Source organism: Macaca mulatta, chromosome 8 (assembly GCF_049350105.2).
Source record: "Macaca mulatta isolate MMU2019108-1 chromosome 8, T2T-MMU8v2.0, whole genome shotgun sequence".
Lineage (NCBI taxonomy): Eukaryota > Metazoa > Chordata > Mammalia > Primates > Cercopithecidae > Macaca > Macaca mulatta.
The window spans coordinates 155,030,884-155,054,252 of NC_133413.1; the positions used below are offsets into that span (position 1 = coordinate 155,030,884).

The window sequence follows — 23,369 nt, forward strand, 5'->3', positions numbered from 1 at the left end:
AACAGCAGGCTGTTTGTAGTTAACAGGAGGAGGAGGAGGAGGAGGAGGAGGAGGAGGAGGAGGAGGAGGAGGAGGAGGTGGTGGTGGCGGCAGCGGCGGCAAGTAAGACATGGGTTTTTGACCACCTGGTGGGGGTCAGCGCCCCAAACCCTGAGTTATTCAAGGGTCAAGTGTGAAAAAAATTAACCTTGGACCTTTACCTCATCCAATCCCGTACGTAAAACTTAATTCTAGATGCACCGTAGGCCTAAATGTTAAAAGTAAAATAATAAAGCTTTTGGAAAGAAATGTAGGAGAAAATCTTTGTGGCCTTATAGTAGGCACAGATACCTTAATTGGACACACACAAAAAACAATGCACAAAAGAAAAATCAACAAATTGGACTATAGTAAAATTAAGAACCTCTGTTTATCAAGAAACTATTAAGAAAAAACAAAAAGCACATCCTAAGTGGGATGTATTTGCTACACAGAACATGTGTAATGTGTGTGTAATCTGACAAAGAGCCACACCCTACCAGTAAGGAAGGAAATCAGCCGAGTGTGGTGGAGCATGTCTATGGTCCCAGCCACGCGGGCAGAGGAGGAGGGAGGATCGTGCCACTGCACTCCGGCCTGGGCGACAGAGCGAGACCCTGTCTCAAAAAAAAAAAAAAAAAAAAAAAAAAGGCCAGACACAACTGAATGCACAGAGTACAGTTTCCTTTCATGAGGTTCAAGGTTAGGCAAAAGCAGCCTCTGTTGTTAGAAATCAGAACCAATGGCCTCTGGCCCGGGTGGTGACGGGGAGGGACAAACGGCTACACGGCTGCTCCTAGCCTTGGTGCCACTTTGCCTGCAGCACTGGCTCATAGAAGCCACAGGGCCTCACACGTGCACCACCACTCTCCGACAGTCTGCAGAACCACAGTGGGCACTGCTGTGGTGGGCACCTGTCTCCTTGCTCCCTGATGCCCCAGCTGGTATCAGTACACGGCAGCCCCCTTCCCCGAGGAGAGGCCATTCCATAGATACTAACTGTGCTAACTCAAGGGGAAATAAAAAAGACTCAAGCACAGCCAGTGACGGGGCCCAGCAGGAAGAGACACTGCAGGCCAATCGGAAACTTTCTTCAAGTCCCAGACAGACTGTGGGGCCACAAACCTAACCCACACTCACTCCACTCACAAGCGGGGGAACCACCTCCTTAGAGGAAACGCTCTTTCCGCCACTTAAATCTCCACACAACTATTTATTTTAATGCTTGGGACTGCTAGGAATGCTATTTTTAAAAATGAAACTCTGGCCAGGCGCAGTGGCTCACGCCTATAATCCCAGCACTTTGGGAGGCCGAGGCGGGCGGATCATTCGAGGTCAGGGGTTCGAGACCAGCCTGGCCAACACAGCGAAACCCCATCTCTACTAAAAGTACAAAAATTAGCCAGGTGCGGCAGCACGCGCCTGTAATCCCAGCTACTCGAGAGGCTGAGGCAGGAGAATCACTTGAACCCAGGAGGCTGAGGTTGCGGTGAGCCGGGATCACGCCACTGCACTACAGCCTGGGTGACAGAGCAAGACTCTGTTCCAAAAAAGAAAAAAAAAAGAAAAAAGAAAAAAGAAAAATAAAAAGAAACAAAACTTAAGTATTTTTAATTTCTTGTTTAAGAGGAAACAGGTGACCTACTTGTACAGCTTCGATCTTTTTGAAAAGTAAAACAGCAGCATCAGTGAAGTTCTGAAAAGCTAAAAAGCATCCATGACAGCCTGAGAGCAACCCTGACCAACCCCTTCCCCTGTGCACCTGCTCTCCATCCTCAGCCCATCCTTCCACCACGGGTTCCAACAAGCTCACCGACCTCCTCGTCCTCTCAGGCTCAACTAGGCACTACCTCTCAGGAAGCTTCCTCCCATCTGGGACCCCACGCCACAGCCCATCCTTCCACCACGGGTTCCAACAAGCTCACCGACCTCCTCGTCCTCTCAGGCTCAACTAGGCACTACCTCTCAGGCAGCTTCCTCCCATCTGGGACCCCACGCCACAGCCCATCCTTCCACCACGGGTTCCAACAAGCTCGCCGACCTCCTCGTCCTCTCAGGCTCAACTAGGCACTACCTCTCAGGAAGCTTCCTCCCATCTGGGACCCCACGCCACAGTGACCCCAAACGCACCAGGTCTGCAATCAGGTACTGTGAGTCCCCAAACTCTGCTTTTCATTTTTGAAATGAATTAATTATTCCAGGTCCTTTGCATTTCGATATGAATTTCAGAATCAGCTTCTCAATTTCTACAAAATAGCCTGCTGGGATTTTGACTGCAGTTGTGTTGAATCTATGGATGAGTATGAGGAAAACTAACATCCTAACTACATTACATCTTCTGATTTGTGAGCAAAATATACCCATCTAGTTGGGTCTACTTTCTTTTCAGCAACGTTTTGTAGTTTTTAGTGTACAAATCTTGCACATATTAGTTAAGTGTCACCCTAAGCATTTCATATTTATGATACTAACAAAATATAATTTCCAATTTTTTGTTGCTAATGCAGAAAAAAATGTTGTTTTTACAGTTTGATCTTGCAACCTTGATAAACTCACTTATTCATTATAATTGCTTTTTTCCCAGATTTATTAGGTTTTCTGCAGAGGTGATCATGTCAACAGTGAACAAAAAGTTTTACTTCTTCCTTTCTAAACTAGATCCTTTTATTTATTTTTCTTGCATAATTATACTGGGAAGAACCTGCAGTAGTATCACTGAACCCAGTAAGAGTGAACATGTGTGCCTTCCTCCTCATCTTAGGGAAAGCATCCAGTCTTTTACCATTAAGTATGATGTTGGCTGTAACTTTTTCTTTTTCTTTTTTTTTTTTTTTGAGACGGAGTCTCGCTCTGTGGCCCAGGCTGGGGTGCAGTGGCCGGATCTCAGCTCACTGCAAGCTCCGCCTCCCGGGTTTACGCCATTCTCCTGCCTCAGCCTCCCGAGTAGCTGGGACTACAGGCGCCACCACCTCGCCCGGCTAGTTTTTTGTATTTTTTAGTAGAGACGGGGTTTCACTGTGTTAGCCAGGATGGTCTCGATCTCCCGACCTCGTGATCCGCCCGTCTCGGCCTCCCAAAGTGCTGGGATTACAGGCTTGAGCCACCGTGCCCGGCCGACTGTAACTTTTTCATGATGTCTTTTGTAAGGTCAGGGAAGTTCCTTTGTACTCTTAGTTTGCCAAGTTATTTTTTAAATCAGGAATGGATGTTGGATTTTGTAAAATACTTTTACTATATCTATTGAAATGATCACATGGTTTCTCTTTAGTTTGATAATAGCTGGATTCCATCAATTTTCTATTCTTAAACCAATTACATATTCCTTGTATAAATGCCAATTGGTCATGATGGATTGTCCTTTTTTTTTTTTTTTTTTTTTTTTGAGATGGAGTCTTACTCTGTTGTCCAAGCTGGAGGGCAGTGGCGCGATCTTGGCTGACTGCAACCTCCACCTCCCAGGTTCAAGCGAATTCTCCTGCCTCAGTCTCCTAAGTAGGTGGGATTACAGGTGCCCGCGCCCACATCCAGCTAACTTTTTTGTCTTTTTAGTAGAGACGGGGTTTCATTGTGTTGGCCAGGCTGGTTCTGAATTCCTGGACTTGTGATCTGCTGCCTTGGCCTCCCAAAGTGCTGGGATTACAGGCGTGAGCCACCGCACCCGGCCATATTGTCCTTTTTATATACTCTCAAATGGGATTTGCTAAAATTTTGTTAAGAATTTTTACATCTATATTCATATTCATTTTTGCATCTATTTTCTTCTTGTAACATCTTTGGTTTTGCTATCAGAGTAATACCAACATAACAAAATCAGAAGTATTCCTTCCTCTCAAATTCCTGGGAGATTTTATATAGACTTGCTATTATTTCTTCCTTCAATGTGTGGCAGAGACTCCAGTGAAGCCAGATGGGCATGTAGTTTCTTTGTGGGAAGGTTTTCAATTACACATCAAATCTATTTAATAGATACAGAGCTCAGCAGGTTCTAAAAACTTCTTATGTGAGTATGAATGGTTTGTCTTTCAAGGAACTTGCCCATTTCATATAAAATTAATCACATTTGCTGGCATAAGTTATTATACCATACTATTTCTTTACATTCTCTTAAGAGCAACAGACCCTGTAGTGATGCCACGTCTTTCATTTTTGATATTGATACAAAAAATGTTTTGTTTTTTTTTTTTCACTCTTTTCTGGCTAGAAGCTTATTGATTTTACTGATTGCCTCAAAAAGACAGCTTAATAGGTGTTTTTCTATTTTTCTGTTTTCATTAATTTCCAGTTTGATCTTTGTTTCCTTTCTTTTGCATCCTTTAGACTTAATTTGCTTTCCTTTTTCTAATTTCCTAAGGTAGAAGCAGAGTTAATGATTTGTACATCCTGGGATTACAGGTGTGAGCCACCGCGCCCAGCCTCAGAAAGCTTTCTAACCTCTCTTTTGTTTTCCTTTTTTGACTAATGGAACATATACTCAGTAACTAATCATCTTCCAGATATTTTTTATTGGTTTCTTTGTTGTTTTTTTTTTTTTTTTGAGACAGAGTCTCGCTCTGTCGCCCAGGCTGGAGTGCAGTGGCGCAATCTTGGCTCACCGCAATCTCCGCCTCCCTGGTTCCCGCCATTCTCCTGCCTCAGCCTCCCGAGTAGCTGAGACTACAGGCGCCCGCCACCATGTCCCCACTAATTTTTTGTATTTTTAGTAGAGACAGGGTTTCACCGTGTTAGCCAGGACAGTCTTGATCTCCTGACATCGTGATCCGCCTGCCTCGGCCTCCCAAAGTGCTGGGAATCCACGTGTGAGCCACCGCGCCCAGTCTACTGGTTTCTAATTATATTTTTCTCAGAAAACATAATTTATATGATTTGAATTTGTTAACGTTTATTAACACTTTTTTTTTTTTTTTTTTTGAGGCGGAGTCTTTACTCTGTCGCCCAGGCTGGAGTGCAGTGGCACCATCTCGGCTCACTGCAAGCTCTGCCTCCCGGGTTCGCGCCATTCTCCTGCCTCAGCCTCCCGAGTAGCTGGGACTACAGGCGCCCGCCACCGTGCCCGGCTAATTTTTTTTGTATTTTAGTAGAGACGGGGTTTCACCGTGTTAGCCAGGATGGTCTCGATCTCCTGACCTCGTGATCCGCCCGCCTCGGCCTCCCAAAGTGCAGGGATTACAGGCGTGAGCCACCGCGCCCAGCCTATTAACACTTTTTATGGCCCCCTAAAATGGTCTATCCTGGTAAATGTCCCGTGCGCACTGGAAAAGAACGTACTGCCGGGTGAGATGCTGTATAAAGCCAATCGATCCGGCTGCTTGATGGTGCTGACACTGATTTCTGGTCTATTTGTTCTATCCATCACTGAGAAACAGGTCACGAGGGTCCCAGCGACAACTGTGGATGTGTCTATTTCTCTCTGCACTATCAGTTTCTGCTTCATGTATTTTATGGCTCTGTTATTAGGCGCACACATTTACGGTGTCTTCTTGATGAATGAACTCCTTGATCATGAAGTATCTTTATCCTGGTAGTTTCCTTTGCTCTGAAATCAGTACATTTGATATTATAGCAACTCCAGATTGCTTTACATCAGAGTTAGAATTGTGTAACGTTTATCCTTCTTTTACTTATAGCCTATTTATTTCTTTAAATTTAAAGAGGGTGGCAAGGCACAGTAGCTCATGCCTACAATCCCAGCACTTTGGGAGGCTGAAGCAGGAGGATCCCTTGAGGCCAGGAGTTCAAGACCAGCCTGGGCAACATAGTGAGACCCTGTCTCTAAAAAAAAATTAGCCAAGCATGATGGGGTGCACCTGTAGTCCCAGCTACTCAGGAAGATGAGGCAGGAGAATCACCTGAACCTGGGAGGCAGAGGTTGCAGTAGGCCGAAATTGCATCATTGTACTCCAGCCTGGGCGACAAGAGTAAAACTCCATCTAAAAAAAAAAAAAGGAGGATGAGGCCAGAGGATTCCTTGAACCCAAGAGGTCAAAGTTGCAGTGAGCCATGACTGCGCCACTGCACTCCAGCCAGGGCAAAAGAGTGAGATCCTGTCTCAAAAAAAAAAAAAGAAAGAAAAAAAAAGAAAAAAAAAGCAGTTTATTTTAGCCAGTATATATGTGGGTATTGCTTTTTTGTGCAATCCGACCATCTTGCTGTGTTACCTGTTCTGTTCTTTTTTCCTCTTTTCCTCCTTTCTGCCCTCTTTGGATTAAGTATTTTACGTGGGTCAACTTTATCTCCACTGTTCACTTATCAGCTGTAATTTGTTGCTTTGCTATTTTAGTAAATGCTTCTGGGTTTATAACATGCATATTTAATTTGCCATACTCTGCCTTCAAGTGCTGTTCTACCACTTCAAATATATGCATTTACCATTTTCTTCTCTTCTGGCCTTTTATTTTTGCCATTTTTGTCAAATATTTTATTTCTGTATATGTTATAAATTCCTCTCTCTGCTACATAATTACTATACTTACACAATTATATTTTAAAGAGATTTGAGTATCATGTATTTAAACATGCAGTTACCATTTCCAGTACTCTTCAATTTTCTGTATAGATCCAGATTTCCACATGGTTTTGTTTTCCTTCAGCCTAAAGCATCTGTAACATTTCTTTCAGTGAAGGTCTGCTGGTAATGAACTAGTTCAGCTATTGTGTGTTTGAAAACATTTTTATGTCACTGTCACTTAAAAGATAGTTAGGTATAGAATTCTTGGTGGACAGGTGTTTTTTTTTTTTTTCCTTTCAGCATCTAAACACACTACACCATTGTCTTCCCACTTGCATTGTTTCTCATGAGAAATCTGCTGTCATCTGCATCTTTGTCTTTGTTTCTTCCATAAGCAAAGGCCTTTTGTTGTTTTTTTTTATTCTGGCTGCTTTTAAGATTTATCTCTTTGTAACTGGTTTTGAGTAACTTGATGATGTGCCTTGTGTGATTTTCTTCATTTCTTGTGCTCTGGGGTCATTAAGATGGTCCGATCATGTGACATGAATCCATTGGTCAACAAAGAGAAAAGAAAGAAAAGATGGTCAGATCTAGGCTTATAGTTTCCATCAAACTGGGAAGCTTTTCAGCTATCATGTCCTCCAACAACTCTTCCGTCCCTCCCTTCCCATGTAGGGACTCCAATCACACAATCGTTAGACCTCTGGAAGTTGTCCTCCAGCTCCATGATGCTCCTGTTTGTTTTAAAATATTTTTCTTTTCCTCGTTTCAGTTTGGAGAGTGTCTACTGCTTCGTCTTTAGGTTCACTAATCTTCTGCAATCTCTGATCTACCATTAATCCCATCCAGTGTATTTGGTACTTGGACATTTTCATTTCAACTCTAATTTGGATCTTTTAAAATACTTCCATGTCTCTACTTAATGTGTTCAGTCTTTCCTGTTGCTCTCTGAACACATGGAATACAGTTATAACAATTACTTTAGTGCCCGTCTGCCAACCCTAACATCTACGTTTGCTCTCTGAACACATGGAATACAGTTATAACAATTACTTTAGTGCCCGTCTGCCAACCCTAACATCTACGTTTGCTCTCTGAACACACGGAATACAGTTAAAACAATTACTTCAGTGCCCGTCTGCTAACCCTAACATCTATGTTTGCTCTCTGAACACACGGAATACAGTTAAAACAATTACTTCAGTGCCCGTCTGCTAACCCTAACATCTATGTTTGCTCTCTGAACACACGGAATACAGTTATAACAATTACTTCAGTGCCCGTCTGCCAACCCTAACATCTACGCCAGTGTGGATGGAGTCTTCACTCCAGCCTGGGTTCTACTTTCCTGTTTCTTTCCATACCTGATCTTCTTTGGTTCTTTGGTTGGATGCCAGACATTACGAATTTTACCTCTTGGAAAGCTGTATATTTTTTGTGTTCCTGTTACCATTCTTTTTTTTTCTGAGACAGAGTTTTGCTCGTCGCCCAGGCTGGAGTGCAGTGGTGTGATCTCAGCTCACTGCAACATCCGCCTCCCAGGTTCAAGTGATTCTCCTGCCTCAGCCTCCCAAGTAGCTGGCATTACAGGTGCGCACCACCACATCCAGCTAATTTTTGTATTTTTAGTAGAGATGGGGTTTAACCATGTTGGCCAGGCTGGTCTTGAACTCCTGACCTCGTGATCTGCCCACCCTGGCCTCCCCAAGTGCTGGGGTTATAGGCGTGAGCCACCGCGCCCGGCCCATTACTGTTCTTGAGCTTTGTTTTGGATCCAGATACTTGGAAACTGAAAATGTTGATTCTTCCTTCTGAGATTTGTCACACAGCAGCAGAGCAGCATTTATTCTAGGCTAACTGTTCTCGACTGGGTACTCTACCACACGCCCTGTGAGTTATGGGGCTTCTCAGTCAGCCTGCTGGCAACAGCCACTCTTCTGAGTGTTTTGAGAGCTCTGAGTACTCACTGTTCCCTCTAATCCTTCCAGGTGACTTTTTCCCTGGTCTCTGGTAGTTTCCTCATATGAACATAATGATCAGTATGATGCTGAAAACTAAGAGGAATCCTCAGCCCATCCTTTCGTTCCCCATTTCACCCCTTACGAGTCTGGATCATGGGGGCAGAGGCTCATGCCTACAATCTCAGCACTTTGGGAGACAAAGGTAGGAGGATTGCTTGAGTTCAGGAGTTCGAGACCAGCTGGGCAAGATGGCAAAACCTCATCTCTACCAAAAAATATAATAATTAGCTGGGCATGGGGGCGCACGTCTGTGGTCCCAGCTACGAAAAACGCTAAGGTGAGAGGATCACTGACCCCAGAAGGTCGATGCTGCAGTGAGCTATGACTGTGGTACTGAGCTCTAACCTGGGCAACAAAGTGAGGCCCCCTTTTCTAAAAATTAGAAAAAAAATGAGAATCTGGATCTTATAGAAAAGTGAAGCACGTGGGCCTTCTGCCTCATCTTGCCAGATGTCTGCCTATACTCAGCTTCCCCAAGCCACAACCCCCATTCTTTTAAAATACTCATCGACACTATCTCCAAAAATCCATTCTTGTTAAACAAAAACCCAGCCTGCTGGACCTGATGTGGCTGTCACTGCTTCCCGTCTGGCCGACACCCTCCTTTGCCATGGCTATTCCTTAGGCCCATTGTGAATTAAATCTTGTTCCCTATTTTTCATCCTCTTTGTTCACTGCAGTGAGTTTCAAGAAGGGAAGCAGAATAAATGAGTCTTTACTCAGCTGTCATTTCCAGAAGGTCCAAGTTCCATTCTCAATGCTGTTTTTAGTTTTCCCGGTTCTGAACAATGAACCCAGTCTGATGCTCTGAAAGCTCGGCTGTGAGCTGGAGACACAAGGCCCCATTCTCCCCGCCCAGTGCCTGCGCCAGGCTGGGCAAAGACGCGACCCCAGTGACCAGGACAGGCACGACTGGCATTTGCTGCCCCTTCAGCAGCTGTGCTCACCAAGGCCGCCCGCTCCAGGACAGGCCAGGTTGAGGGGTTTAGATCTGTGACCCAGCCCATCAGCCAGCCACGGAATGGACTTGGGAGGTTCTTCACCTTTCTGGGAGGGGGAAAGGAGGGTGTCAGGCACACCCACATGGAAAGGACGGTGCTGGCTGGAGCCACCTGGATGCACAGAAAAAGAATTTCTTACTGCCGTGTGGCTGCTGCAACGCTTGCCAAGCCACTGCCTGGCCCCGGGCTGGTGTCACCCATGACTCCAGCTGCATGACAAGGTCCTGAAATGGGCAGTCTGGAGGGGCCTCTGTGCCTTCAGGACGCATGGACTTGCCTGGCAGCACAGCCCCTTCCTGGCTGCCCCGTGTCCATGGTCAAAAGAGAGACCTGGTCTGTGACCCGGGACGGGCCCCCACAAAAGGGTCCTGGCTGGTGCATCAGTTCTGCATGGGTGTGGCTATGAGAGAGAAATGCGAAAAGCCATGGAAGGGCTTTGTCAGTGCAGGAAACAGAGGCTCAGGCACTGAGAGGTCAGACTCCTCCTCGGAGCCTGCTTGTGTCCTACGAGGCCGGCTGGTCAAAGGGTGCTCAGCTACTCCTTTGACCCCCTTCACGCTGAGCCCCCCAAGCCAACCTCCAGGGTAGGAGATGAGGCTGTGCCCTTGTTGCTGACTCTGTGCCACTGCACTGCCTCACCCCAGGCTGCCCTGGGCAGCAGCCAGGAGGTGGGGAGGGCGGGGGAGCCCAAGGGCCACAGGGGCAGCATCCAGGGGTGGCACAGTGGCCTCAGGCAGCAGGACAGGTACAGGGGGACCTGGGTCCCACGAAGGAGGGCGAGTGCCAATGGCATCCTGTGGTGCAGGGTATTTTTCTCATTATTCAAACCTCTTTACAAAATGATTGTTTAAAATCCAGTAAATAAAAATGTCTTCTGCTCACTACCATATATGCTCAAAGCCCAGTGAATCAATTTTGCCCAATGAATCAACACACACTATTTTAATACAAAATAATGCCAGGCGGGGTGGCTCACGCCTGGATTCGCAGCACTTTGGGAGGCCGAGGCAGGAGAATAACTTGAGGTCGGGAGTTCGAGACCAGCCTGGCCAACATTTTTAGTCTCTACTAAAAATACAAAAATTAGCTGGGCGTGATGGCGCATGGCCTGTAGTCCCAGTTACTCGGGAGAATCACTTGAACTAGGGAGGCAGATGTCGCAGTGAGCAGAGATTGCACCATTGCACTCCAGCCTGGGCCACGACAGAGTGAGACTCCATCCAAAAAAAAAAAACAAAAAAACTGGGTGATTTCAGAACAGAAGTCCTTCTGAATAAAGGTGATGGTACGAGGGCCTGGCACCTCACGTCTCAAAGGGCTTCTCACCTGTCACTGGCTTTGGCAGGCGGGACAAGCGGTGCAGCACCAGCAAGAGACAGGAGACTGGAGCACCCAGCACCACAAACCAGGAGACCCCCCAGCTCGGCTGGGCCTCCTGGGAACAGACTTCAGGCTGAGAGCTCAGCCTTGGCCCCAGGAGATAAGAAACTGGAAAGACAAAAAAAAAAAAAAAAAAAAAAAGGGCAGGAGCAGGTGAACTCTGCTAGCTGCACCCGCTCTGGTCTGGTTTTGTGATCTAAAGTGAGGTTTTTGTTCTTTTAATCATGGAATCTGAGACATTTTCTCACACACAAGCTGGCCTCTCACCTGGCTTTGTTGGTTGCTTTTCTGTACAGTTCCATGTTTTGCTTTTATCTTCTGCATTGATTTTTAAAAATTCTATTTGTTTTTCCTCTCCTTTTCTTTTTCTTTTCTTTTTTCTTTTTGAGATGGAGTCTGACTCTGTCACCCAGGCTGGAGTGCAGTGGCCGGATCTCCGCTCACTGCAAGCTCTGCCTCCCGGGTTCACTCCATTCTCCTGCCTCAACCTCCCGAGTAGCTGGGACTACAGGCGCCCACCACCACGCCTGGCTAATTTTTTGTATTTTTAGTAGAGACAGGGTTTCACCATGCTAGCCAGGATGGTCTTGGTCTCCTGACCTTGTGATCCGCCCGCCTCGGCCTCCCAAAGTGCTGGGATTCCAGGTGTGAGCCACTATGCCTGGCCTAAAATTATATTTCAATGGAATAGAATATTTTAAGTTTTATTAGGTGGTTACTGTAACATTTCTCAAAAAATTCTGAGTTCCACCCTTTCAAGAACCTCTCGCACCTCCCTGCATGGCAAAGCCCACCCGAGCCCAGCGCCTCCTGTCCCCGCCCTCTCCCAGACTGGGGTCCTGGTGTAGGGCTGGGGCCACACGGGGTCCTGAGAGGGCGGAGCTGGTGCTGTCATGATCACGTCCTGCCTCTTCTTTTCTGCTCAATAATCTCGCATGAGCTTTTTCAAAAGAATCCACTTCACAATTTACTGATGTGGAATTTTTGCCTTTGCCTGTGTTCATAGGTAGTTTAATAGGTGGGAGAGGAAGCTTCTGGAGGTCCCCGTGGACTCTATCCTGAGGCTGTCCACCAGAATGCTGTACCCAGAGCCCCGCCTGAGGTGAGGGTTGCTGCCTGCATTGGTCATGGTGGGCGCGGACAGGGCACAGAGCAGGCAGGCAGAGCCCCCAGGACGCGCCTCAGCTGCGTGCCCTCCGTCCCCAGGCCCACGGCCAGCTTCAGCCACCTCCCCCTCTGCTGGGGCTGCTGCCTGCTCAGCTGGGAGGGCGGTCCCTGAAGAGGCCGGGCTCCCCGCAACGCGGAGCCTGGTTCCTGCGTGGGAGGCGCAGTGCTGGGCTTCCTAGGAGCAAGTCCTGCTGGGGTCTCTCCAGCCCCTGGCACTGGCTACCTCCTCCCAAGGCCCTGTGGCGCAGCGTGAGCAGGACCGCAGGCGCACAGCCACCGTGGCGGGCACAGGTGCGCATTGGTGACAGCGGCCTCACCTGGTTCTTCCCACAACCCTACGAGGCAGGTGTGCTCCGTCCTCATCCTCGTTCTCCAGACGTGGGGCCCCCAGGGTCTCTTGTGGTGGTCTCCGTAGCAGGGAAGGCCACAGCCCGGCCTGGTCCACAGTGGACACAGGGAGGAGGACAGGCCCAGGCCCCAGACACGTCACAAGGGCTTCCCGCCCCCACCTCGCACTGCCGGAAAGTTCCGGTCATGAGTGGGCGACAGGCGCTTGCTTCCAACGTCCCACGCCGAATCTGGAACAGAGGATGCTCTGTGCCAGCTCCAGACAGGGTCTGCTGGGAGAGGAAGCGCGGAAACAGCATCTGCCTGGGCTGGCGACGCTCGCCATAGACCAGGGTGCCAGAGGCCTCTCGCTCCAAGAAGCGCGGGTCCCCTATCCCCACTCCAGGGTCTGCACGCAGCATGTGTGTGGGCCTGTGTCCCAGAGAGAGGGCGTGTGTGCCCGTGTGCGTGAGCCTGTGTGTCCCTGAGAGTGTGTGTGCCCGTGACAGCCTGTGTGTCCCTGAGTGTGTGTGCCTCTGTGTGTGTGAACCTGTGTGTCCCTGAGAGTGTGTGCCCGTGAGAGCCTGTGTGTTCCTGGGTGTGTGTGCCTCTGTGTGTGTGAACCTGTGTGTCCCTGAGAGAGCTTGTGAGCCTGTGTGTCCCTGAGTGTGCCCGTGTGCGTGAGCCTGTGTGTCTCTGAGTGTGGATGCCCGTGTGTGAGCCTGTGTCACTGAGAGAGCGTGTGTGCCCGTGTGTGTGAGCCTGTGTGCCCGTGTGCATGTGAGCCTGTGTCCCTGTGTGTGTGGGCCCGTGTGTGAGCCTGTGTGTCCCTGAGCATGTGTGCCCGTGTGCGTGAGCCTGTGTGTCTCCCTGTGTGCCCGTGTGCATGTGAGCCTGTGTGCCCCTGAGAGCGTGCATGCTGGTGTGAGCCTGTGTGTCCAAGAGAGCGTATGCCCGTGTGTGTGAGCCTGTGTTCCTGAGAGAACGTGTGTGTGTGAGCCTGTGTGTCCCTGAGCATGTGTGCCCGTGTGCGTGAGCATGTGTGCCCGTGTGCGTGAGCCTGTGTGTTCCTGTGTGCCCATGTGCGTGTGAGCCTGTGTCCCTGAGAGAATGTGTGTGCCCATGTGAGCCTGTGTCCCTGAATGTGCCCGTGTGCATGAGCCTGTGTGTCCCTGTGTGTGCACATAGGAGCCTGTGTGTCCATGTGTGTCCCTGAGTGTGTGCCCATGTGCGTGAGCCTGTCCCTGTGTGTGTGTGCATGTGTGAACCTGTGTCCCTGAGTGTGTGCCCGTGTGTGTGAGCCTGTGTATCTAAGACAGCATGTGTGCCTATGTGTGTGTGAGCCTGTGTATTCCTGAGGGAACATGTGTGCCCGTGTGAGCCTGTGTCCCTGAGAGAGCATGTGTGCCTGTGTGCGTGAGCCTGAGTGCCTGAGCGTGTGTGGCCGTGTGCATGTGAGCTTGTGTGTCCTTGAGTGTGTGTGCCCGTGTGCATGAGCCTATGTCCCTGTATGTGCCCGTGTGCGTGAGCCCGTGTCTGCCTGTGTGCATGAGCCTGAGTGTTTGAGACAGCGTGTGCCCGTGTGCATGTGAGCCTGTGTCCCTGAGACAGCATATGCCCATGTGCTTGTGAGCTTATGTGTCTATGAGAGCATGTGTGCCCACGTGCGTGTGAGTACGTGACGTGTGTGTGAGTATATGCCTACTGCCCAAGCAGCCCTGCCATCTACCGAGCTTGCATCCCTCACAAGAGCGATGGCTCCAAACCCAATTCAGGTCCAGACCGCCCTCTCTGACCCAACCCGCCGGGCTGCCCTGAACACTGCCTGTGCCCATCCACTTGCCCCTCCAGGACAGACGCCTGCGTCTGAGCAGAAGATGCTGGGTCAGGCAGGGACTGTGAGTACAGGAGAGGGCCGTGAGGACCGGCAGGAGTCCCTGAGGCTAAGCTCCTGAAGTGGCCACTGTGCCCTCGAGGTGAAGGTGCTGGGAAGGAACTGAAACTGAACAGCAACTGGAAAACGCCTGGCACAGGCCTGTCCCTCGGAAGCTCCGCTGTCACCAGCCTGTGAGGCCTGCCTCGCAGGAAGTATATGGTTGGAGGGGGCCAGATTCACCACCCACAGCCCCAGTTGGCAGCCATCCTGGTGCTGTCCTAGCCCCCCTTAGAGGGTGGCCCAAGCCCCAGCCTGCAGCTGCCTGCCCTGTTGGCGTGACATCACATAAACTCTCATCAGTCCCTGCCTTCAGCCTGGACCCTGCAGGCCAACCAGTGCCCTCTCAGAAGTTGTACAAAGGGGCAGCAGGCCGGGACAGCACAAGCTGCATCCTGCCAGGTCTCCCTGATGAGGGCTCTGGGCTCTAGAACAGAAACTACCCACTTCCCAAGTTTTCCACGGCCCACAGGGCTTCCAGGCCAGCAGAGGCCCTCAAACGCAGCTTGCCAGTTCCCAGGGGCGGAAAAACCACAAACCCCAGGAAGAGGCAGTCCCATGGCTTCATATCAACGTGGCAGGGTCCGGAGTCAAGGCGCCACCCAGAGAAGAGGTTCTGAGGCAAGAGGCGGGAAGGGCTGGGGGGCAGGTCCTGGCAGGTGGGAGGAAGACAGTGGTGAATATAACTGACCACTGGTTAAAAGCTCATGTTCTTGGGAGGCTGAGGCAGGCAGATTGCTTCAGCCCAGAAGTTCAAGACCAGCCTGCGAAACATAGTGAAACCCTCAAAAATACAAAGACTAGCAGGGCGTGGTGGTGCGCACCCATAGTCCCAGCTACTCAGGAGGCTGAGGTGGGAGGATGGCTTGAGGCCCTGAGGTAGAGGCTTCAGTGAGCCAAGATCTCGCCACTGCACTCTGCAGCTTGGAGACAGGAGTGAGGCCCTGTCTCAAAACTAAAATAAAATAAAAGCTCATGTTCATGTTCTCCTAAGGGATAAGACTACAGCTTCAGGCAAACAAGATGTGGTCGGCTCAGTGTGGGCCGCACACGCCCAGGTGCTCCGCAGAAGAGCTGAGTGACTGCGACTTGGGTAGGAAGACTCAGTGCATGAAGACACAGTGTTAAGGGTGATCAAGAAAATAATCAAATCCACTGGAAAGATATTAAAATATAAAGGAGGAGAAACTTTCACTTACCCAACAGAAAGCAGGAAAGAAAAAGAGGAAAGGCACAGACACAGAAAACACACACAAGACTGAGCCCCCCATGGCCTCGTGCCATCAGTGGGACACAGGCAGGCCGCCTCCGCCTCGCTGGGGTCTGCACAGGCCCAAGGTGCCGGGGTCCCAGGCAAAGTGTGGGCCTTGGGGCACCCGAGGAGTGGAGGCTGAGTGGCCAAGGCTGAGGTGAGCTGCCTCTGCGCGGAATCACTTCCAGTTTCTCAACGCAGGTTCCAGAAAAGCTTCAGAAATGTCCTCACCCGCCATGGCCGTGTCAGCGGCCCCAGCTGCCACGGGCTTCCTTCTGTGAGGCCTCTAGCCAAGTCCAAGGCTCACCCACAACACGCAGCAGAAGGCATGGCACCTCCCAGACACTCCGGACTCTGCCACCATGACCCGAGGGCCAGAACGGCTGTGCCCGGAGTCGCTCTCCCAGGAGAGGAGGCCCAGTCCTGGTGGGAGAAACACTCCAGCCTCAGGCACGAGCCCAGCCCACAGCAGTGACAGGGGTCAATGTATTCAGAGTGGACACTTACATTCTGTCAGAGTAAAAAGCTTTGACCAGCCTTTTAATGAACAAATGAGCACTACTACCTGGTAAGATATATTTTTAAAAACTTTAAAAATCTATCAGTGGGTTGGCAAGAAAGTTCAGAACCTTAGAGAACAAAAACTAAGTAAAAGCAGGGACCTGGAGAAAGGAAGGCCCTGTGCAGGAGGGCCCTGGCCGGCAGCTGGCCTGCACCCACTCCTTTCACAGCTTTGCAGAAGTCAGGGGAGAGAGGAGAAAGCCTGGGCCAGGCCCAGGTGCGGATCCAGTTACTGCTGGGGGACGCCCCAAGGCTGAGACTGGGAGGGTTTAGGTGAACAAGGAAGAAAGTTACTACCCAGCCCCAGGGGAAGCTCTTCTCGCAGTCCTCCTGGCCCCACGCGGTCAGGACCCACAGAGACACAACACGCTGCAGGCTGCGACGGGGAGGGGCAAGTCCTGTGTGGACGGAGTGCTCAGAATAAAATGTTCCCGGATCTTTGAATCGTTTGGAGGAGGGCAAAAATACTAATTTTAGACTTTGACAAATTAATTCTGCATGTTAGAACATCCAAGGCAACCACTATGAAGCCAAGTGAGCAAATTCCAACCCAGTAGAGAAGAAAAAGAAAAAAAAATCATCCAAAAGAAGCGAAGAAGCAACCTGGTTCTCAAACGACAGAGTACAAGGAAAGACGGTGGAAATAAATTTAAATAGAATAATTACAGTAATGTAAATGGACCAATAGTCTAGTCGAGGCAAAGACTGTCAGCAAGATTTTAAAGATCTTGAGAAACTGTCTACACCAAACACATCTGAAGTGTAAGGGCAGGACATTTGAAAAACCAAGAATGGAAGAGACAGAGCTGGTGCGGGTCCATCGCGGCTGGCTCTGTGGAGACAGGGCTCCCGTGACCAGCGAGGCCACCCAGACCTGACAGGGCCTCGTGGCACAGACACAAAGCGGGCAGACGCGTTCCAGGAGGCACTTGACGACGGGGGAGATGGCACAAGAAGCCAGGCTTCACCTTGCAGGCGTGCAGAATGCCGACCCAAGAAACGGAAAACACAGATTCACCATCCAGGGAGTGTCTCTGAAACGGACCACAGAGCAGGGCATGAAGCAACGTCTGGGCAAATGTCAGAGGCTGCAGCACCCAGGCAGGCCTCTGTCAAATGCACCGCCCAGAATCAGGGATGAGAGAGGCCGCTGAGCAAGTGAGCACACAGAGTAGACAAAAAGTCTCCCAGGGAAGGACTGGCAGTGAGTGAGGAGCTCTGCGCCCACACCCCTCACTTGTTGGGGTGACAACAGCGCACCAAGTGCAAACAAAGGCCCACGACCATGCTTGGCATCAGCAGCAGCCCTGGGCCACCCAGCTAAGACCTGGAGAGCTGACGGAGCAGCCTTGTGCTGCAAACAAGCCAGGACCCTCCACCCATCAGAGGGAGCCCAGACCTCAGCAGCACGCAGGCCTCCTGAAGAGAAGCTTCCTTACACTCGTGCTAAATAAGCTAGGAGCCACACGAGGTCGGCCCTGTAAGCCACACCCACCTGCACCTGCGCCTGCCACTGTGTTAGCCCCAGTGACCTGGCCGTGCTGACAGCCATGACGAGCGCCTTTGCACTACATGTAAAGCGTACAGTGCAGGATATACTTTTGGGCTTGGACAAAATAATGAATCATAAAATAATCATCTCAAGAAATACTTTTATACGAATAGAGGGGAAAGAAGAGGAAGCAGCATGAAATCCACAATTCACTGGGCCTGAGAATGAAAGAGATTGCATCATTTCTTCTGATCAATCACACCCCAATCTCCTTCTGAAGACCAGTGAAGACCCACCTGTGTAGCAGGCTGCCTCTATCTAATCCGCACATCTGCACCAACACGGCGGGACGAACAGCAAAACTGCAGCAGCCCCTGCCCTGGCAGCCCCGTTCACGGAGAACCTACTGCACACTGCAGCAGGCCCAGCAAAAGCCTTGCCAACACCACAGCACCTCTTCCTGAGTCCTGGCCTCTTCACTTACAAGGTGGACCCCCAAGGCCCATCTCCAAGACCAAGGTCTGCCCTCCTACTAGGGACATGCCCCTGGCTCTGCTGGGCAACTTCCCTCCCCTCCCCTCCCCTCCTCGGCCAGAGACCCCTCTTTCTGCAGTTCCCCCTCCTGACACTTCAGTGAAGCTCCCCACAGATGTCTGGTCACAGGACAGGCAGAGCATGGAGGCAGCAGCACTAAGGTGGGACAACAGCCCCCACAAGACATCCCTGAACTCCTGCTGGGATAAGGCTCAAGCCTGCAGCTGTCAGGGCCATGTTTGTCCCCCCTGGGGAGAGGATCCCCCCAAAAACACTAGGGAGCAGAAATGAAAAACAAGAAAAGGAAGAAAGATCACCTGGATCCAGCAGCCCCCACAGAGCAGCCAGGCCAAGGCTGCAGCCGCCTCTGCTGTTGGGATCCGACCACCCTCCCAGTGTCTGCAGCTGGCAGGGACAGGCAGGGACAGAGGAGGGGGCTCTGGCGTCACCCTTCATTTTCAGCTGGCTGACCTGCCAGGCCACAGTGCAAGCAAGGAAGGGGGTTCATAGGCCAGGCGTGGTGGCTCATGCTTGTAATCCCAGCACTTTGGGAGGCCAAGGCGGGCGGATTACAAGGTCAGGACATAGAGACCATCCTGGCTAACATGGTGAAATCTCGTCTCTATTAAACACACACGGCCGGGCGTGGTGGCTCAAGCCTGTAATCCCAGCACTTTGGGAGGCCGAGACGGGCGGATCACGAGGTCAGGAGATCGAGACCATCCTGGCTAACACGGTGAAACCCCGTCTCTACTAAAAAATACAAAAAAAAAACTAGCCGGGCGAGGTGGCGGGCGCCTGTAGTCCCGGCTACTCGGGAGGCTGAGGCAGGAGAATGGTGGGAACCCGGGAGGCGGAGCTTGCAGTGAGCTGAGATCCGGCCACAGCACTCCAGCCTGGGTGACAGAGCAAGACTCTGTCTCAAAAAAAAAAACAAAAAAAACAAAAAAAACAAAAAAAAACCCAAACCCACACACACACACACACACACACACACAGACACACACAATTAGCCGGACGTGGCACTTGTAGTCCCAGCTACTCGGGAGGCTGAGGCAGGAGAATGGCGTGAACCTGGGAGGCGGAGCTTGCAGTGAGCCGAGATTGTGCCACTGCACTCCAGCCTGGGCGACAAAGCGAGACTCCGTCTCAAAAAAAAAAAAAAAAGAAAGGAAGTGGGGTTTACAATGACCTCAAACAGCTGCTGCCAGCTGGGCATGGGCCCTACGCCTTGGTCTCAGCACTTTGAGAGGCTGAGGTGGGAGGATCACTTGAGCCCAGGAGGTTGAGGCTGCAGTGAGCCGAGATGGCGCCACTGCACTTCAGCCTGGGTAACAGAGCAAGACCCTGTCTCAAAAACAAAACAAAACAAAACAAAGCAGCTGCTGACTTCACCAGTCATGAGGCAGGTTGGCTCACGGAGGCCTCCCTGCACCCTGGACCCCTTGCCCTCCCGGTCACAGCACTGCTCCGCCAGGCACTCTGACCACTGGCTCTGGAGTTGCCAGCAGGGGAGCCTTGCCCCTGCCTTCAGAGCCGGAGCGGGGGTGCCGCCGCAACTCAGACTCTGGCCCAGCTGCGTGCAGGCCAATGCAGTGGGCTGGGGGCGGCGTTCCCCAGGAGGCTGGCACTGCTGGTCCTGGACCTGTGGAAGCGCCACGGCTGGCATCAGGCACAGCAGCCGTCATCCCACATGCAGTGGTCGACACAGGCTCTCACTCAGGGTGTTCTGACACAAACTGCAGCCGGCTGATGTTGGCCCCACAAGAGACAGTGTCCTCAGAGAGGGCGGCGTGGGGTGCCACGGTGGTCGCCATTCAGGGCAGGGGCCGGGTGCAATCTGTGGGCAGAAGACATCGCCGCTGCTCTCCCCAGTCCTTTGAGCACAGCCTGGTGTGGGCGGCAGTGAACATCTGCCGGGTAAAAGCAACCCAGCCACTCGAGCAGGGGACACTCGTGAGAGCCACAGCAGGAAAAACAGCCAGGAGAACACACGCAGAGGGCTGGTCCAGCAACCCTTGGGCCAGACGAGAGGCAGCAGCACAGAGGGCATTCCCGAGTGGCGTGGGGACGCCAAGTCAAACGGCAATCCTGAATGTACCTGGCATCACCCAGCCTTAGGCTTACAAAGCAAACGCTGTCAGAACTGAAAGGAAAACAGACAAACCCACAATCGCAGTAGGAGATTTCAGACCGTCTCTCTCGATAACTGACAGGGTGGGCAGACAACAAAACCCGATCACCGATCTAGAAGAACACAGATTCCCAGAGTCAACGTGCCAACCTGGCCGGCCTGACTCCACCCAACAGGGAACTCACCCTCTAAACAACCCACGGGCCAAAGAACTACCCCAGGCTGCCCAATTCCTTGTGTCTGTGCTGAGCTCAGCCCACCACCGGTTTGTAGGAATTCCGCGCCCCACATTGCGGTCCAGCTTCTCACTGCTCCACCCTGTCACTGTTGCGACCGGAAGGACGCGTACGATTCTTGTGATGGCGGGTGCGTCTCCCCCCACCAAATTCCAGCACCTGCCACGTGCTTCCCGTTAGCGCCTCCCTTCCCCCAAGGTGTTGGCTCAAACCCTCTGTCCACTCCTTTACTGGATCTTACTAACTTGGAAACGTTCACAACGTGCACAAGGTTCACAATGTGCACAGGATGAGTGTCTTCAGCTACATGAGTTGCAAACTGGGTTTGAAGCCGCACTGCTCTTCTCAGTATCTTCTGTAACAGAAGGGTTTTCCCTTTCCCCAGAGTCACCACTCACCCTGCTGCCCGATCAGGGGCAGCCTCGGCCTAAGGCGGAGCTGCAGCACTGGCACCACCGTAAGAGCAGACCCTCAGGCTCCAGCGGGGCTGAGGCAGAGCACGACCGAGAGACCTCCAGGGCTTGGCTGGATGGGCCCTGGCAGACGTGGGAGCTGCTGCGGGCTGGGGAAGGTCAGGGGGAGTGGGGCTGGGGACAGGCAAGTGTGAGGGGCTTATCCTGCACACGCTACCGAACACAAGTGTGGTTTCAGAAGTCCGAGCTGTGGAGACAAACCTGAAAGACATCAGCAAGCAGATTCAACCCTCTGAAATTGTTTTTCTAGATCAACAAAAGCAGCAGCTTTGTGTAGTACCAGATGATGGCACTGACAGCAACGAGCGCCTCTGCCCAGGGGCCTGGGGCCAGACCTGTGCTGGCAGAGGGTGGTGAGGACAAGACTCGGATGGGGCTGCGACAGGCAGAGGAGGAGGGCGCCAGGCGGTGGCCAGGGGACTTGAAGCTGCGATGGCGTCAGTGGTGTGTGCAGAGGGGACAGCCTGTGGGAAGTGCTGGGGACTTGCTGGGGGCACATCCTGAGGGATGGCAAAGGTGGCGCCTCCCAACTGCGAGTCCAGGTGCAGCACAACGCAGGGGCAGGGGGCACTGTGGGGGCCTCTGGGGGCTGATTCTAGCCCCAAACACAAGGGCACACTTCTTACCGAGAGACAGGCAAGGCCGAGCCCCAACAGGCCCCTGGCAATGGTGTGGGACGAGCCCAGGTGCCAACACCAGGCATCTCAGCAACGCGCTTGAGGCCCGGAGCACATGGGCCGAACGGAAACCGGCAGGACTGGTCAACAGCAACGGCCTGGTGCCCCAGCCCCGGCTAGGCCCCCACCCGGCACCGTCCAGCTGCTCCTCACTGCCCCACCACAACTCATGTGCTCACCCAGGCACCAGGTACCTTCTCCTGAAAAATGTGAGACGGGAGGTGAAGGTTTGAAACCATGCCTGTCTGGAAATGCCTTTATTCTACCTTGACAACAGACGGACTATTCGGCTTCATCAGGGTCATTCTGTCACAATTACGAAAGTGCTTCCTGGTTCTCCAGCCCTATGGTGGCTGAGAAGCGCCCCAGCCCTAGCCCCAGCTTCTGCAGCCTCCCAAAGGTCTGGTCTCACCCACGGCGCTGAGCACACAAGCCCGACGTGCCTGGTGACATGCACGACGTCCCCTGTCCTTTTTCTAGAACTCCAGTTACCGAGACACTGAGCCTCCTAGACTCTGCTTTTCATTTCCTATTTGCTGTGGTGTAAGTGGATGTCCCCCGCCAAATGCGGACACTGGAACCTAGAACCCCATGTGATGGTGTTAAGAGGTGGCACTCCTAACCTCACCCCAGTGGGTGATCAGGTCCTGAGGGCCTGGACTTTCCCTGTCTTCCACTAGGTGAGAAGGTGCCAGTGAGGAGCCAGCCCTCCTCAGACGCTGACCGGCCAGGGCCTTGCTTTTGGACTTCCCAGACTCCAGAACTGTGAGAAGTAAGTTTCTGTTGTCTATAAATTACCCATCTGTAATAGGCCATTCTTGCATTGCTATAAAGCAATACCTGAGACTGTAATTTATAAAGAAAAGAGGTTTGATTGGCTCACGGTTCTGCAGGCTGTACAGGAAGCATGGCACTGACATCCCTCAGCTTCTGGGGAGGCCTCAGGGAGCTCTGACTCATGGCGGAAGGCCAGCAGGAGCAGGTGCCTCACATGGCAAAAGCAGGGGCAAGAGGGGGCAGCTGCTGCCCACATTTAAATGACCAGATCCATCTCGCATGAGCCAGAGCCAGAGCTCACTCATTGCCAAGCGGATGGTCGAGCCATTTACGAGGGATCCACCCCCATGATCCGACCCCTCCCGCCAGACCCCACCTCCAACACCGGGGATTACAGTTCGACATGAGATTGGGCAGGAGCAAATATCCAAACCACATCACCAGTCTTGGGCACGTAGTTGCAGCAGCAGGAATGGACGAGGCGCCATGTCTTGCCTGTCCTTCTGCCCTTCTTTCTGGAAGGCTGCGCCCTCGTCACTCATCTTCCAACCCTCCTGCGTTCTCCTTCCCACCATCACATCTTTAACTGCCAAGCATTTTTTCTGTTCTCTGAATATCCTTTCTTTATGCCATCTGCCCTGTTTCACAGGTTCCTGAGGATAATCACCGTATCTGATGCTCTTTTCTGTGCAGAGTCTCTATCTCCTGTAAATTGAAGTTGGTCTGTGTCTTTCCTGTTGGAAGCTTGACTCTGAACTTGGGGAGGTGGACGGGGCCAGGTCAGTGCAGTACAGCTGAGCCATCTGTTGGGGCTCCTGATGTAAGCAACTCTGGTTCTCCGTTGGCAGCTGGATCCCCCAAAGAAGCCTGTGCAGAGGGAAAGGCCTGGCCGCCATCCCGTTCTGGGCAGGGAACTTCCAGCTGCACCTCGGCCAGAGCCC

The 23,369-nt window shown here is 51.7% G+C and overlaps 1 protein-coding gene across 24 annotated transcripts in view; it reads right to left on the reverse strand.

Annotated features, from left to right (window-relative positions):
* The window catches only part of ARHGAP39 (Rho GTPase activating protein 39), a 147,976-nt gene that overhangs the window by 75,963 nt on the left and 48,644 nt on the right, over positions 1 to 23,369 (reverse strand). The gene's annotated exons all lie outside the window — the stretch shown is intronic.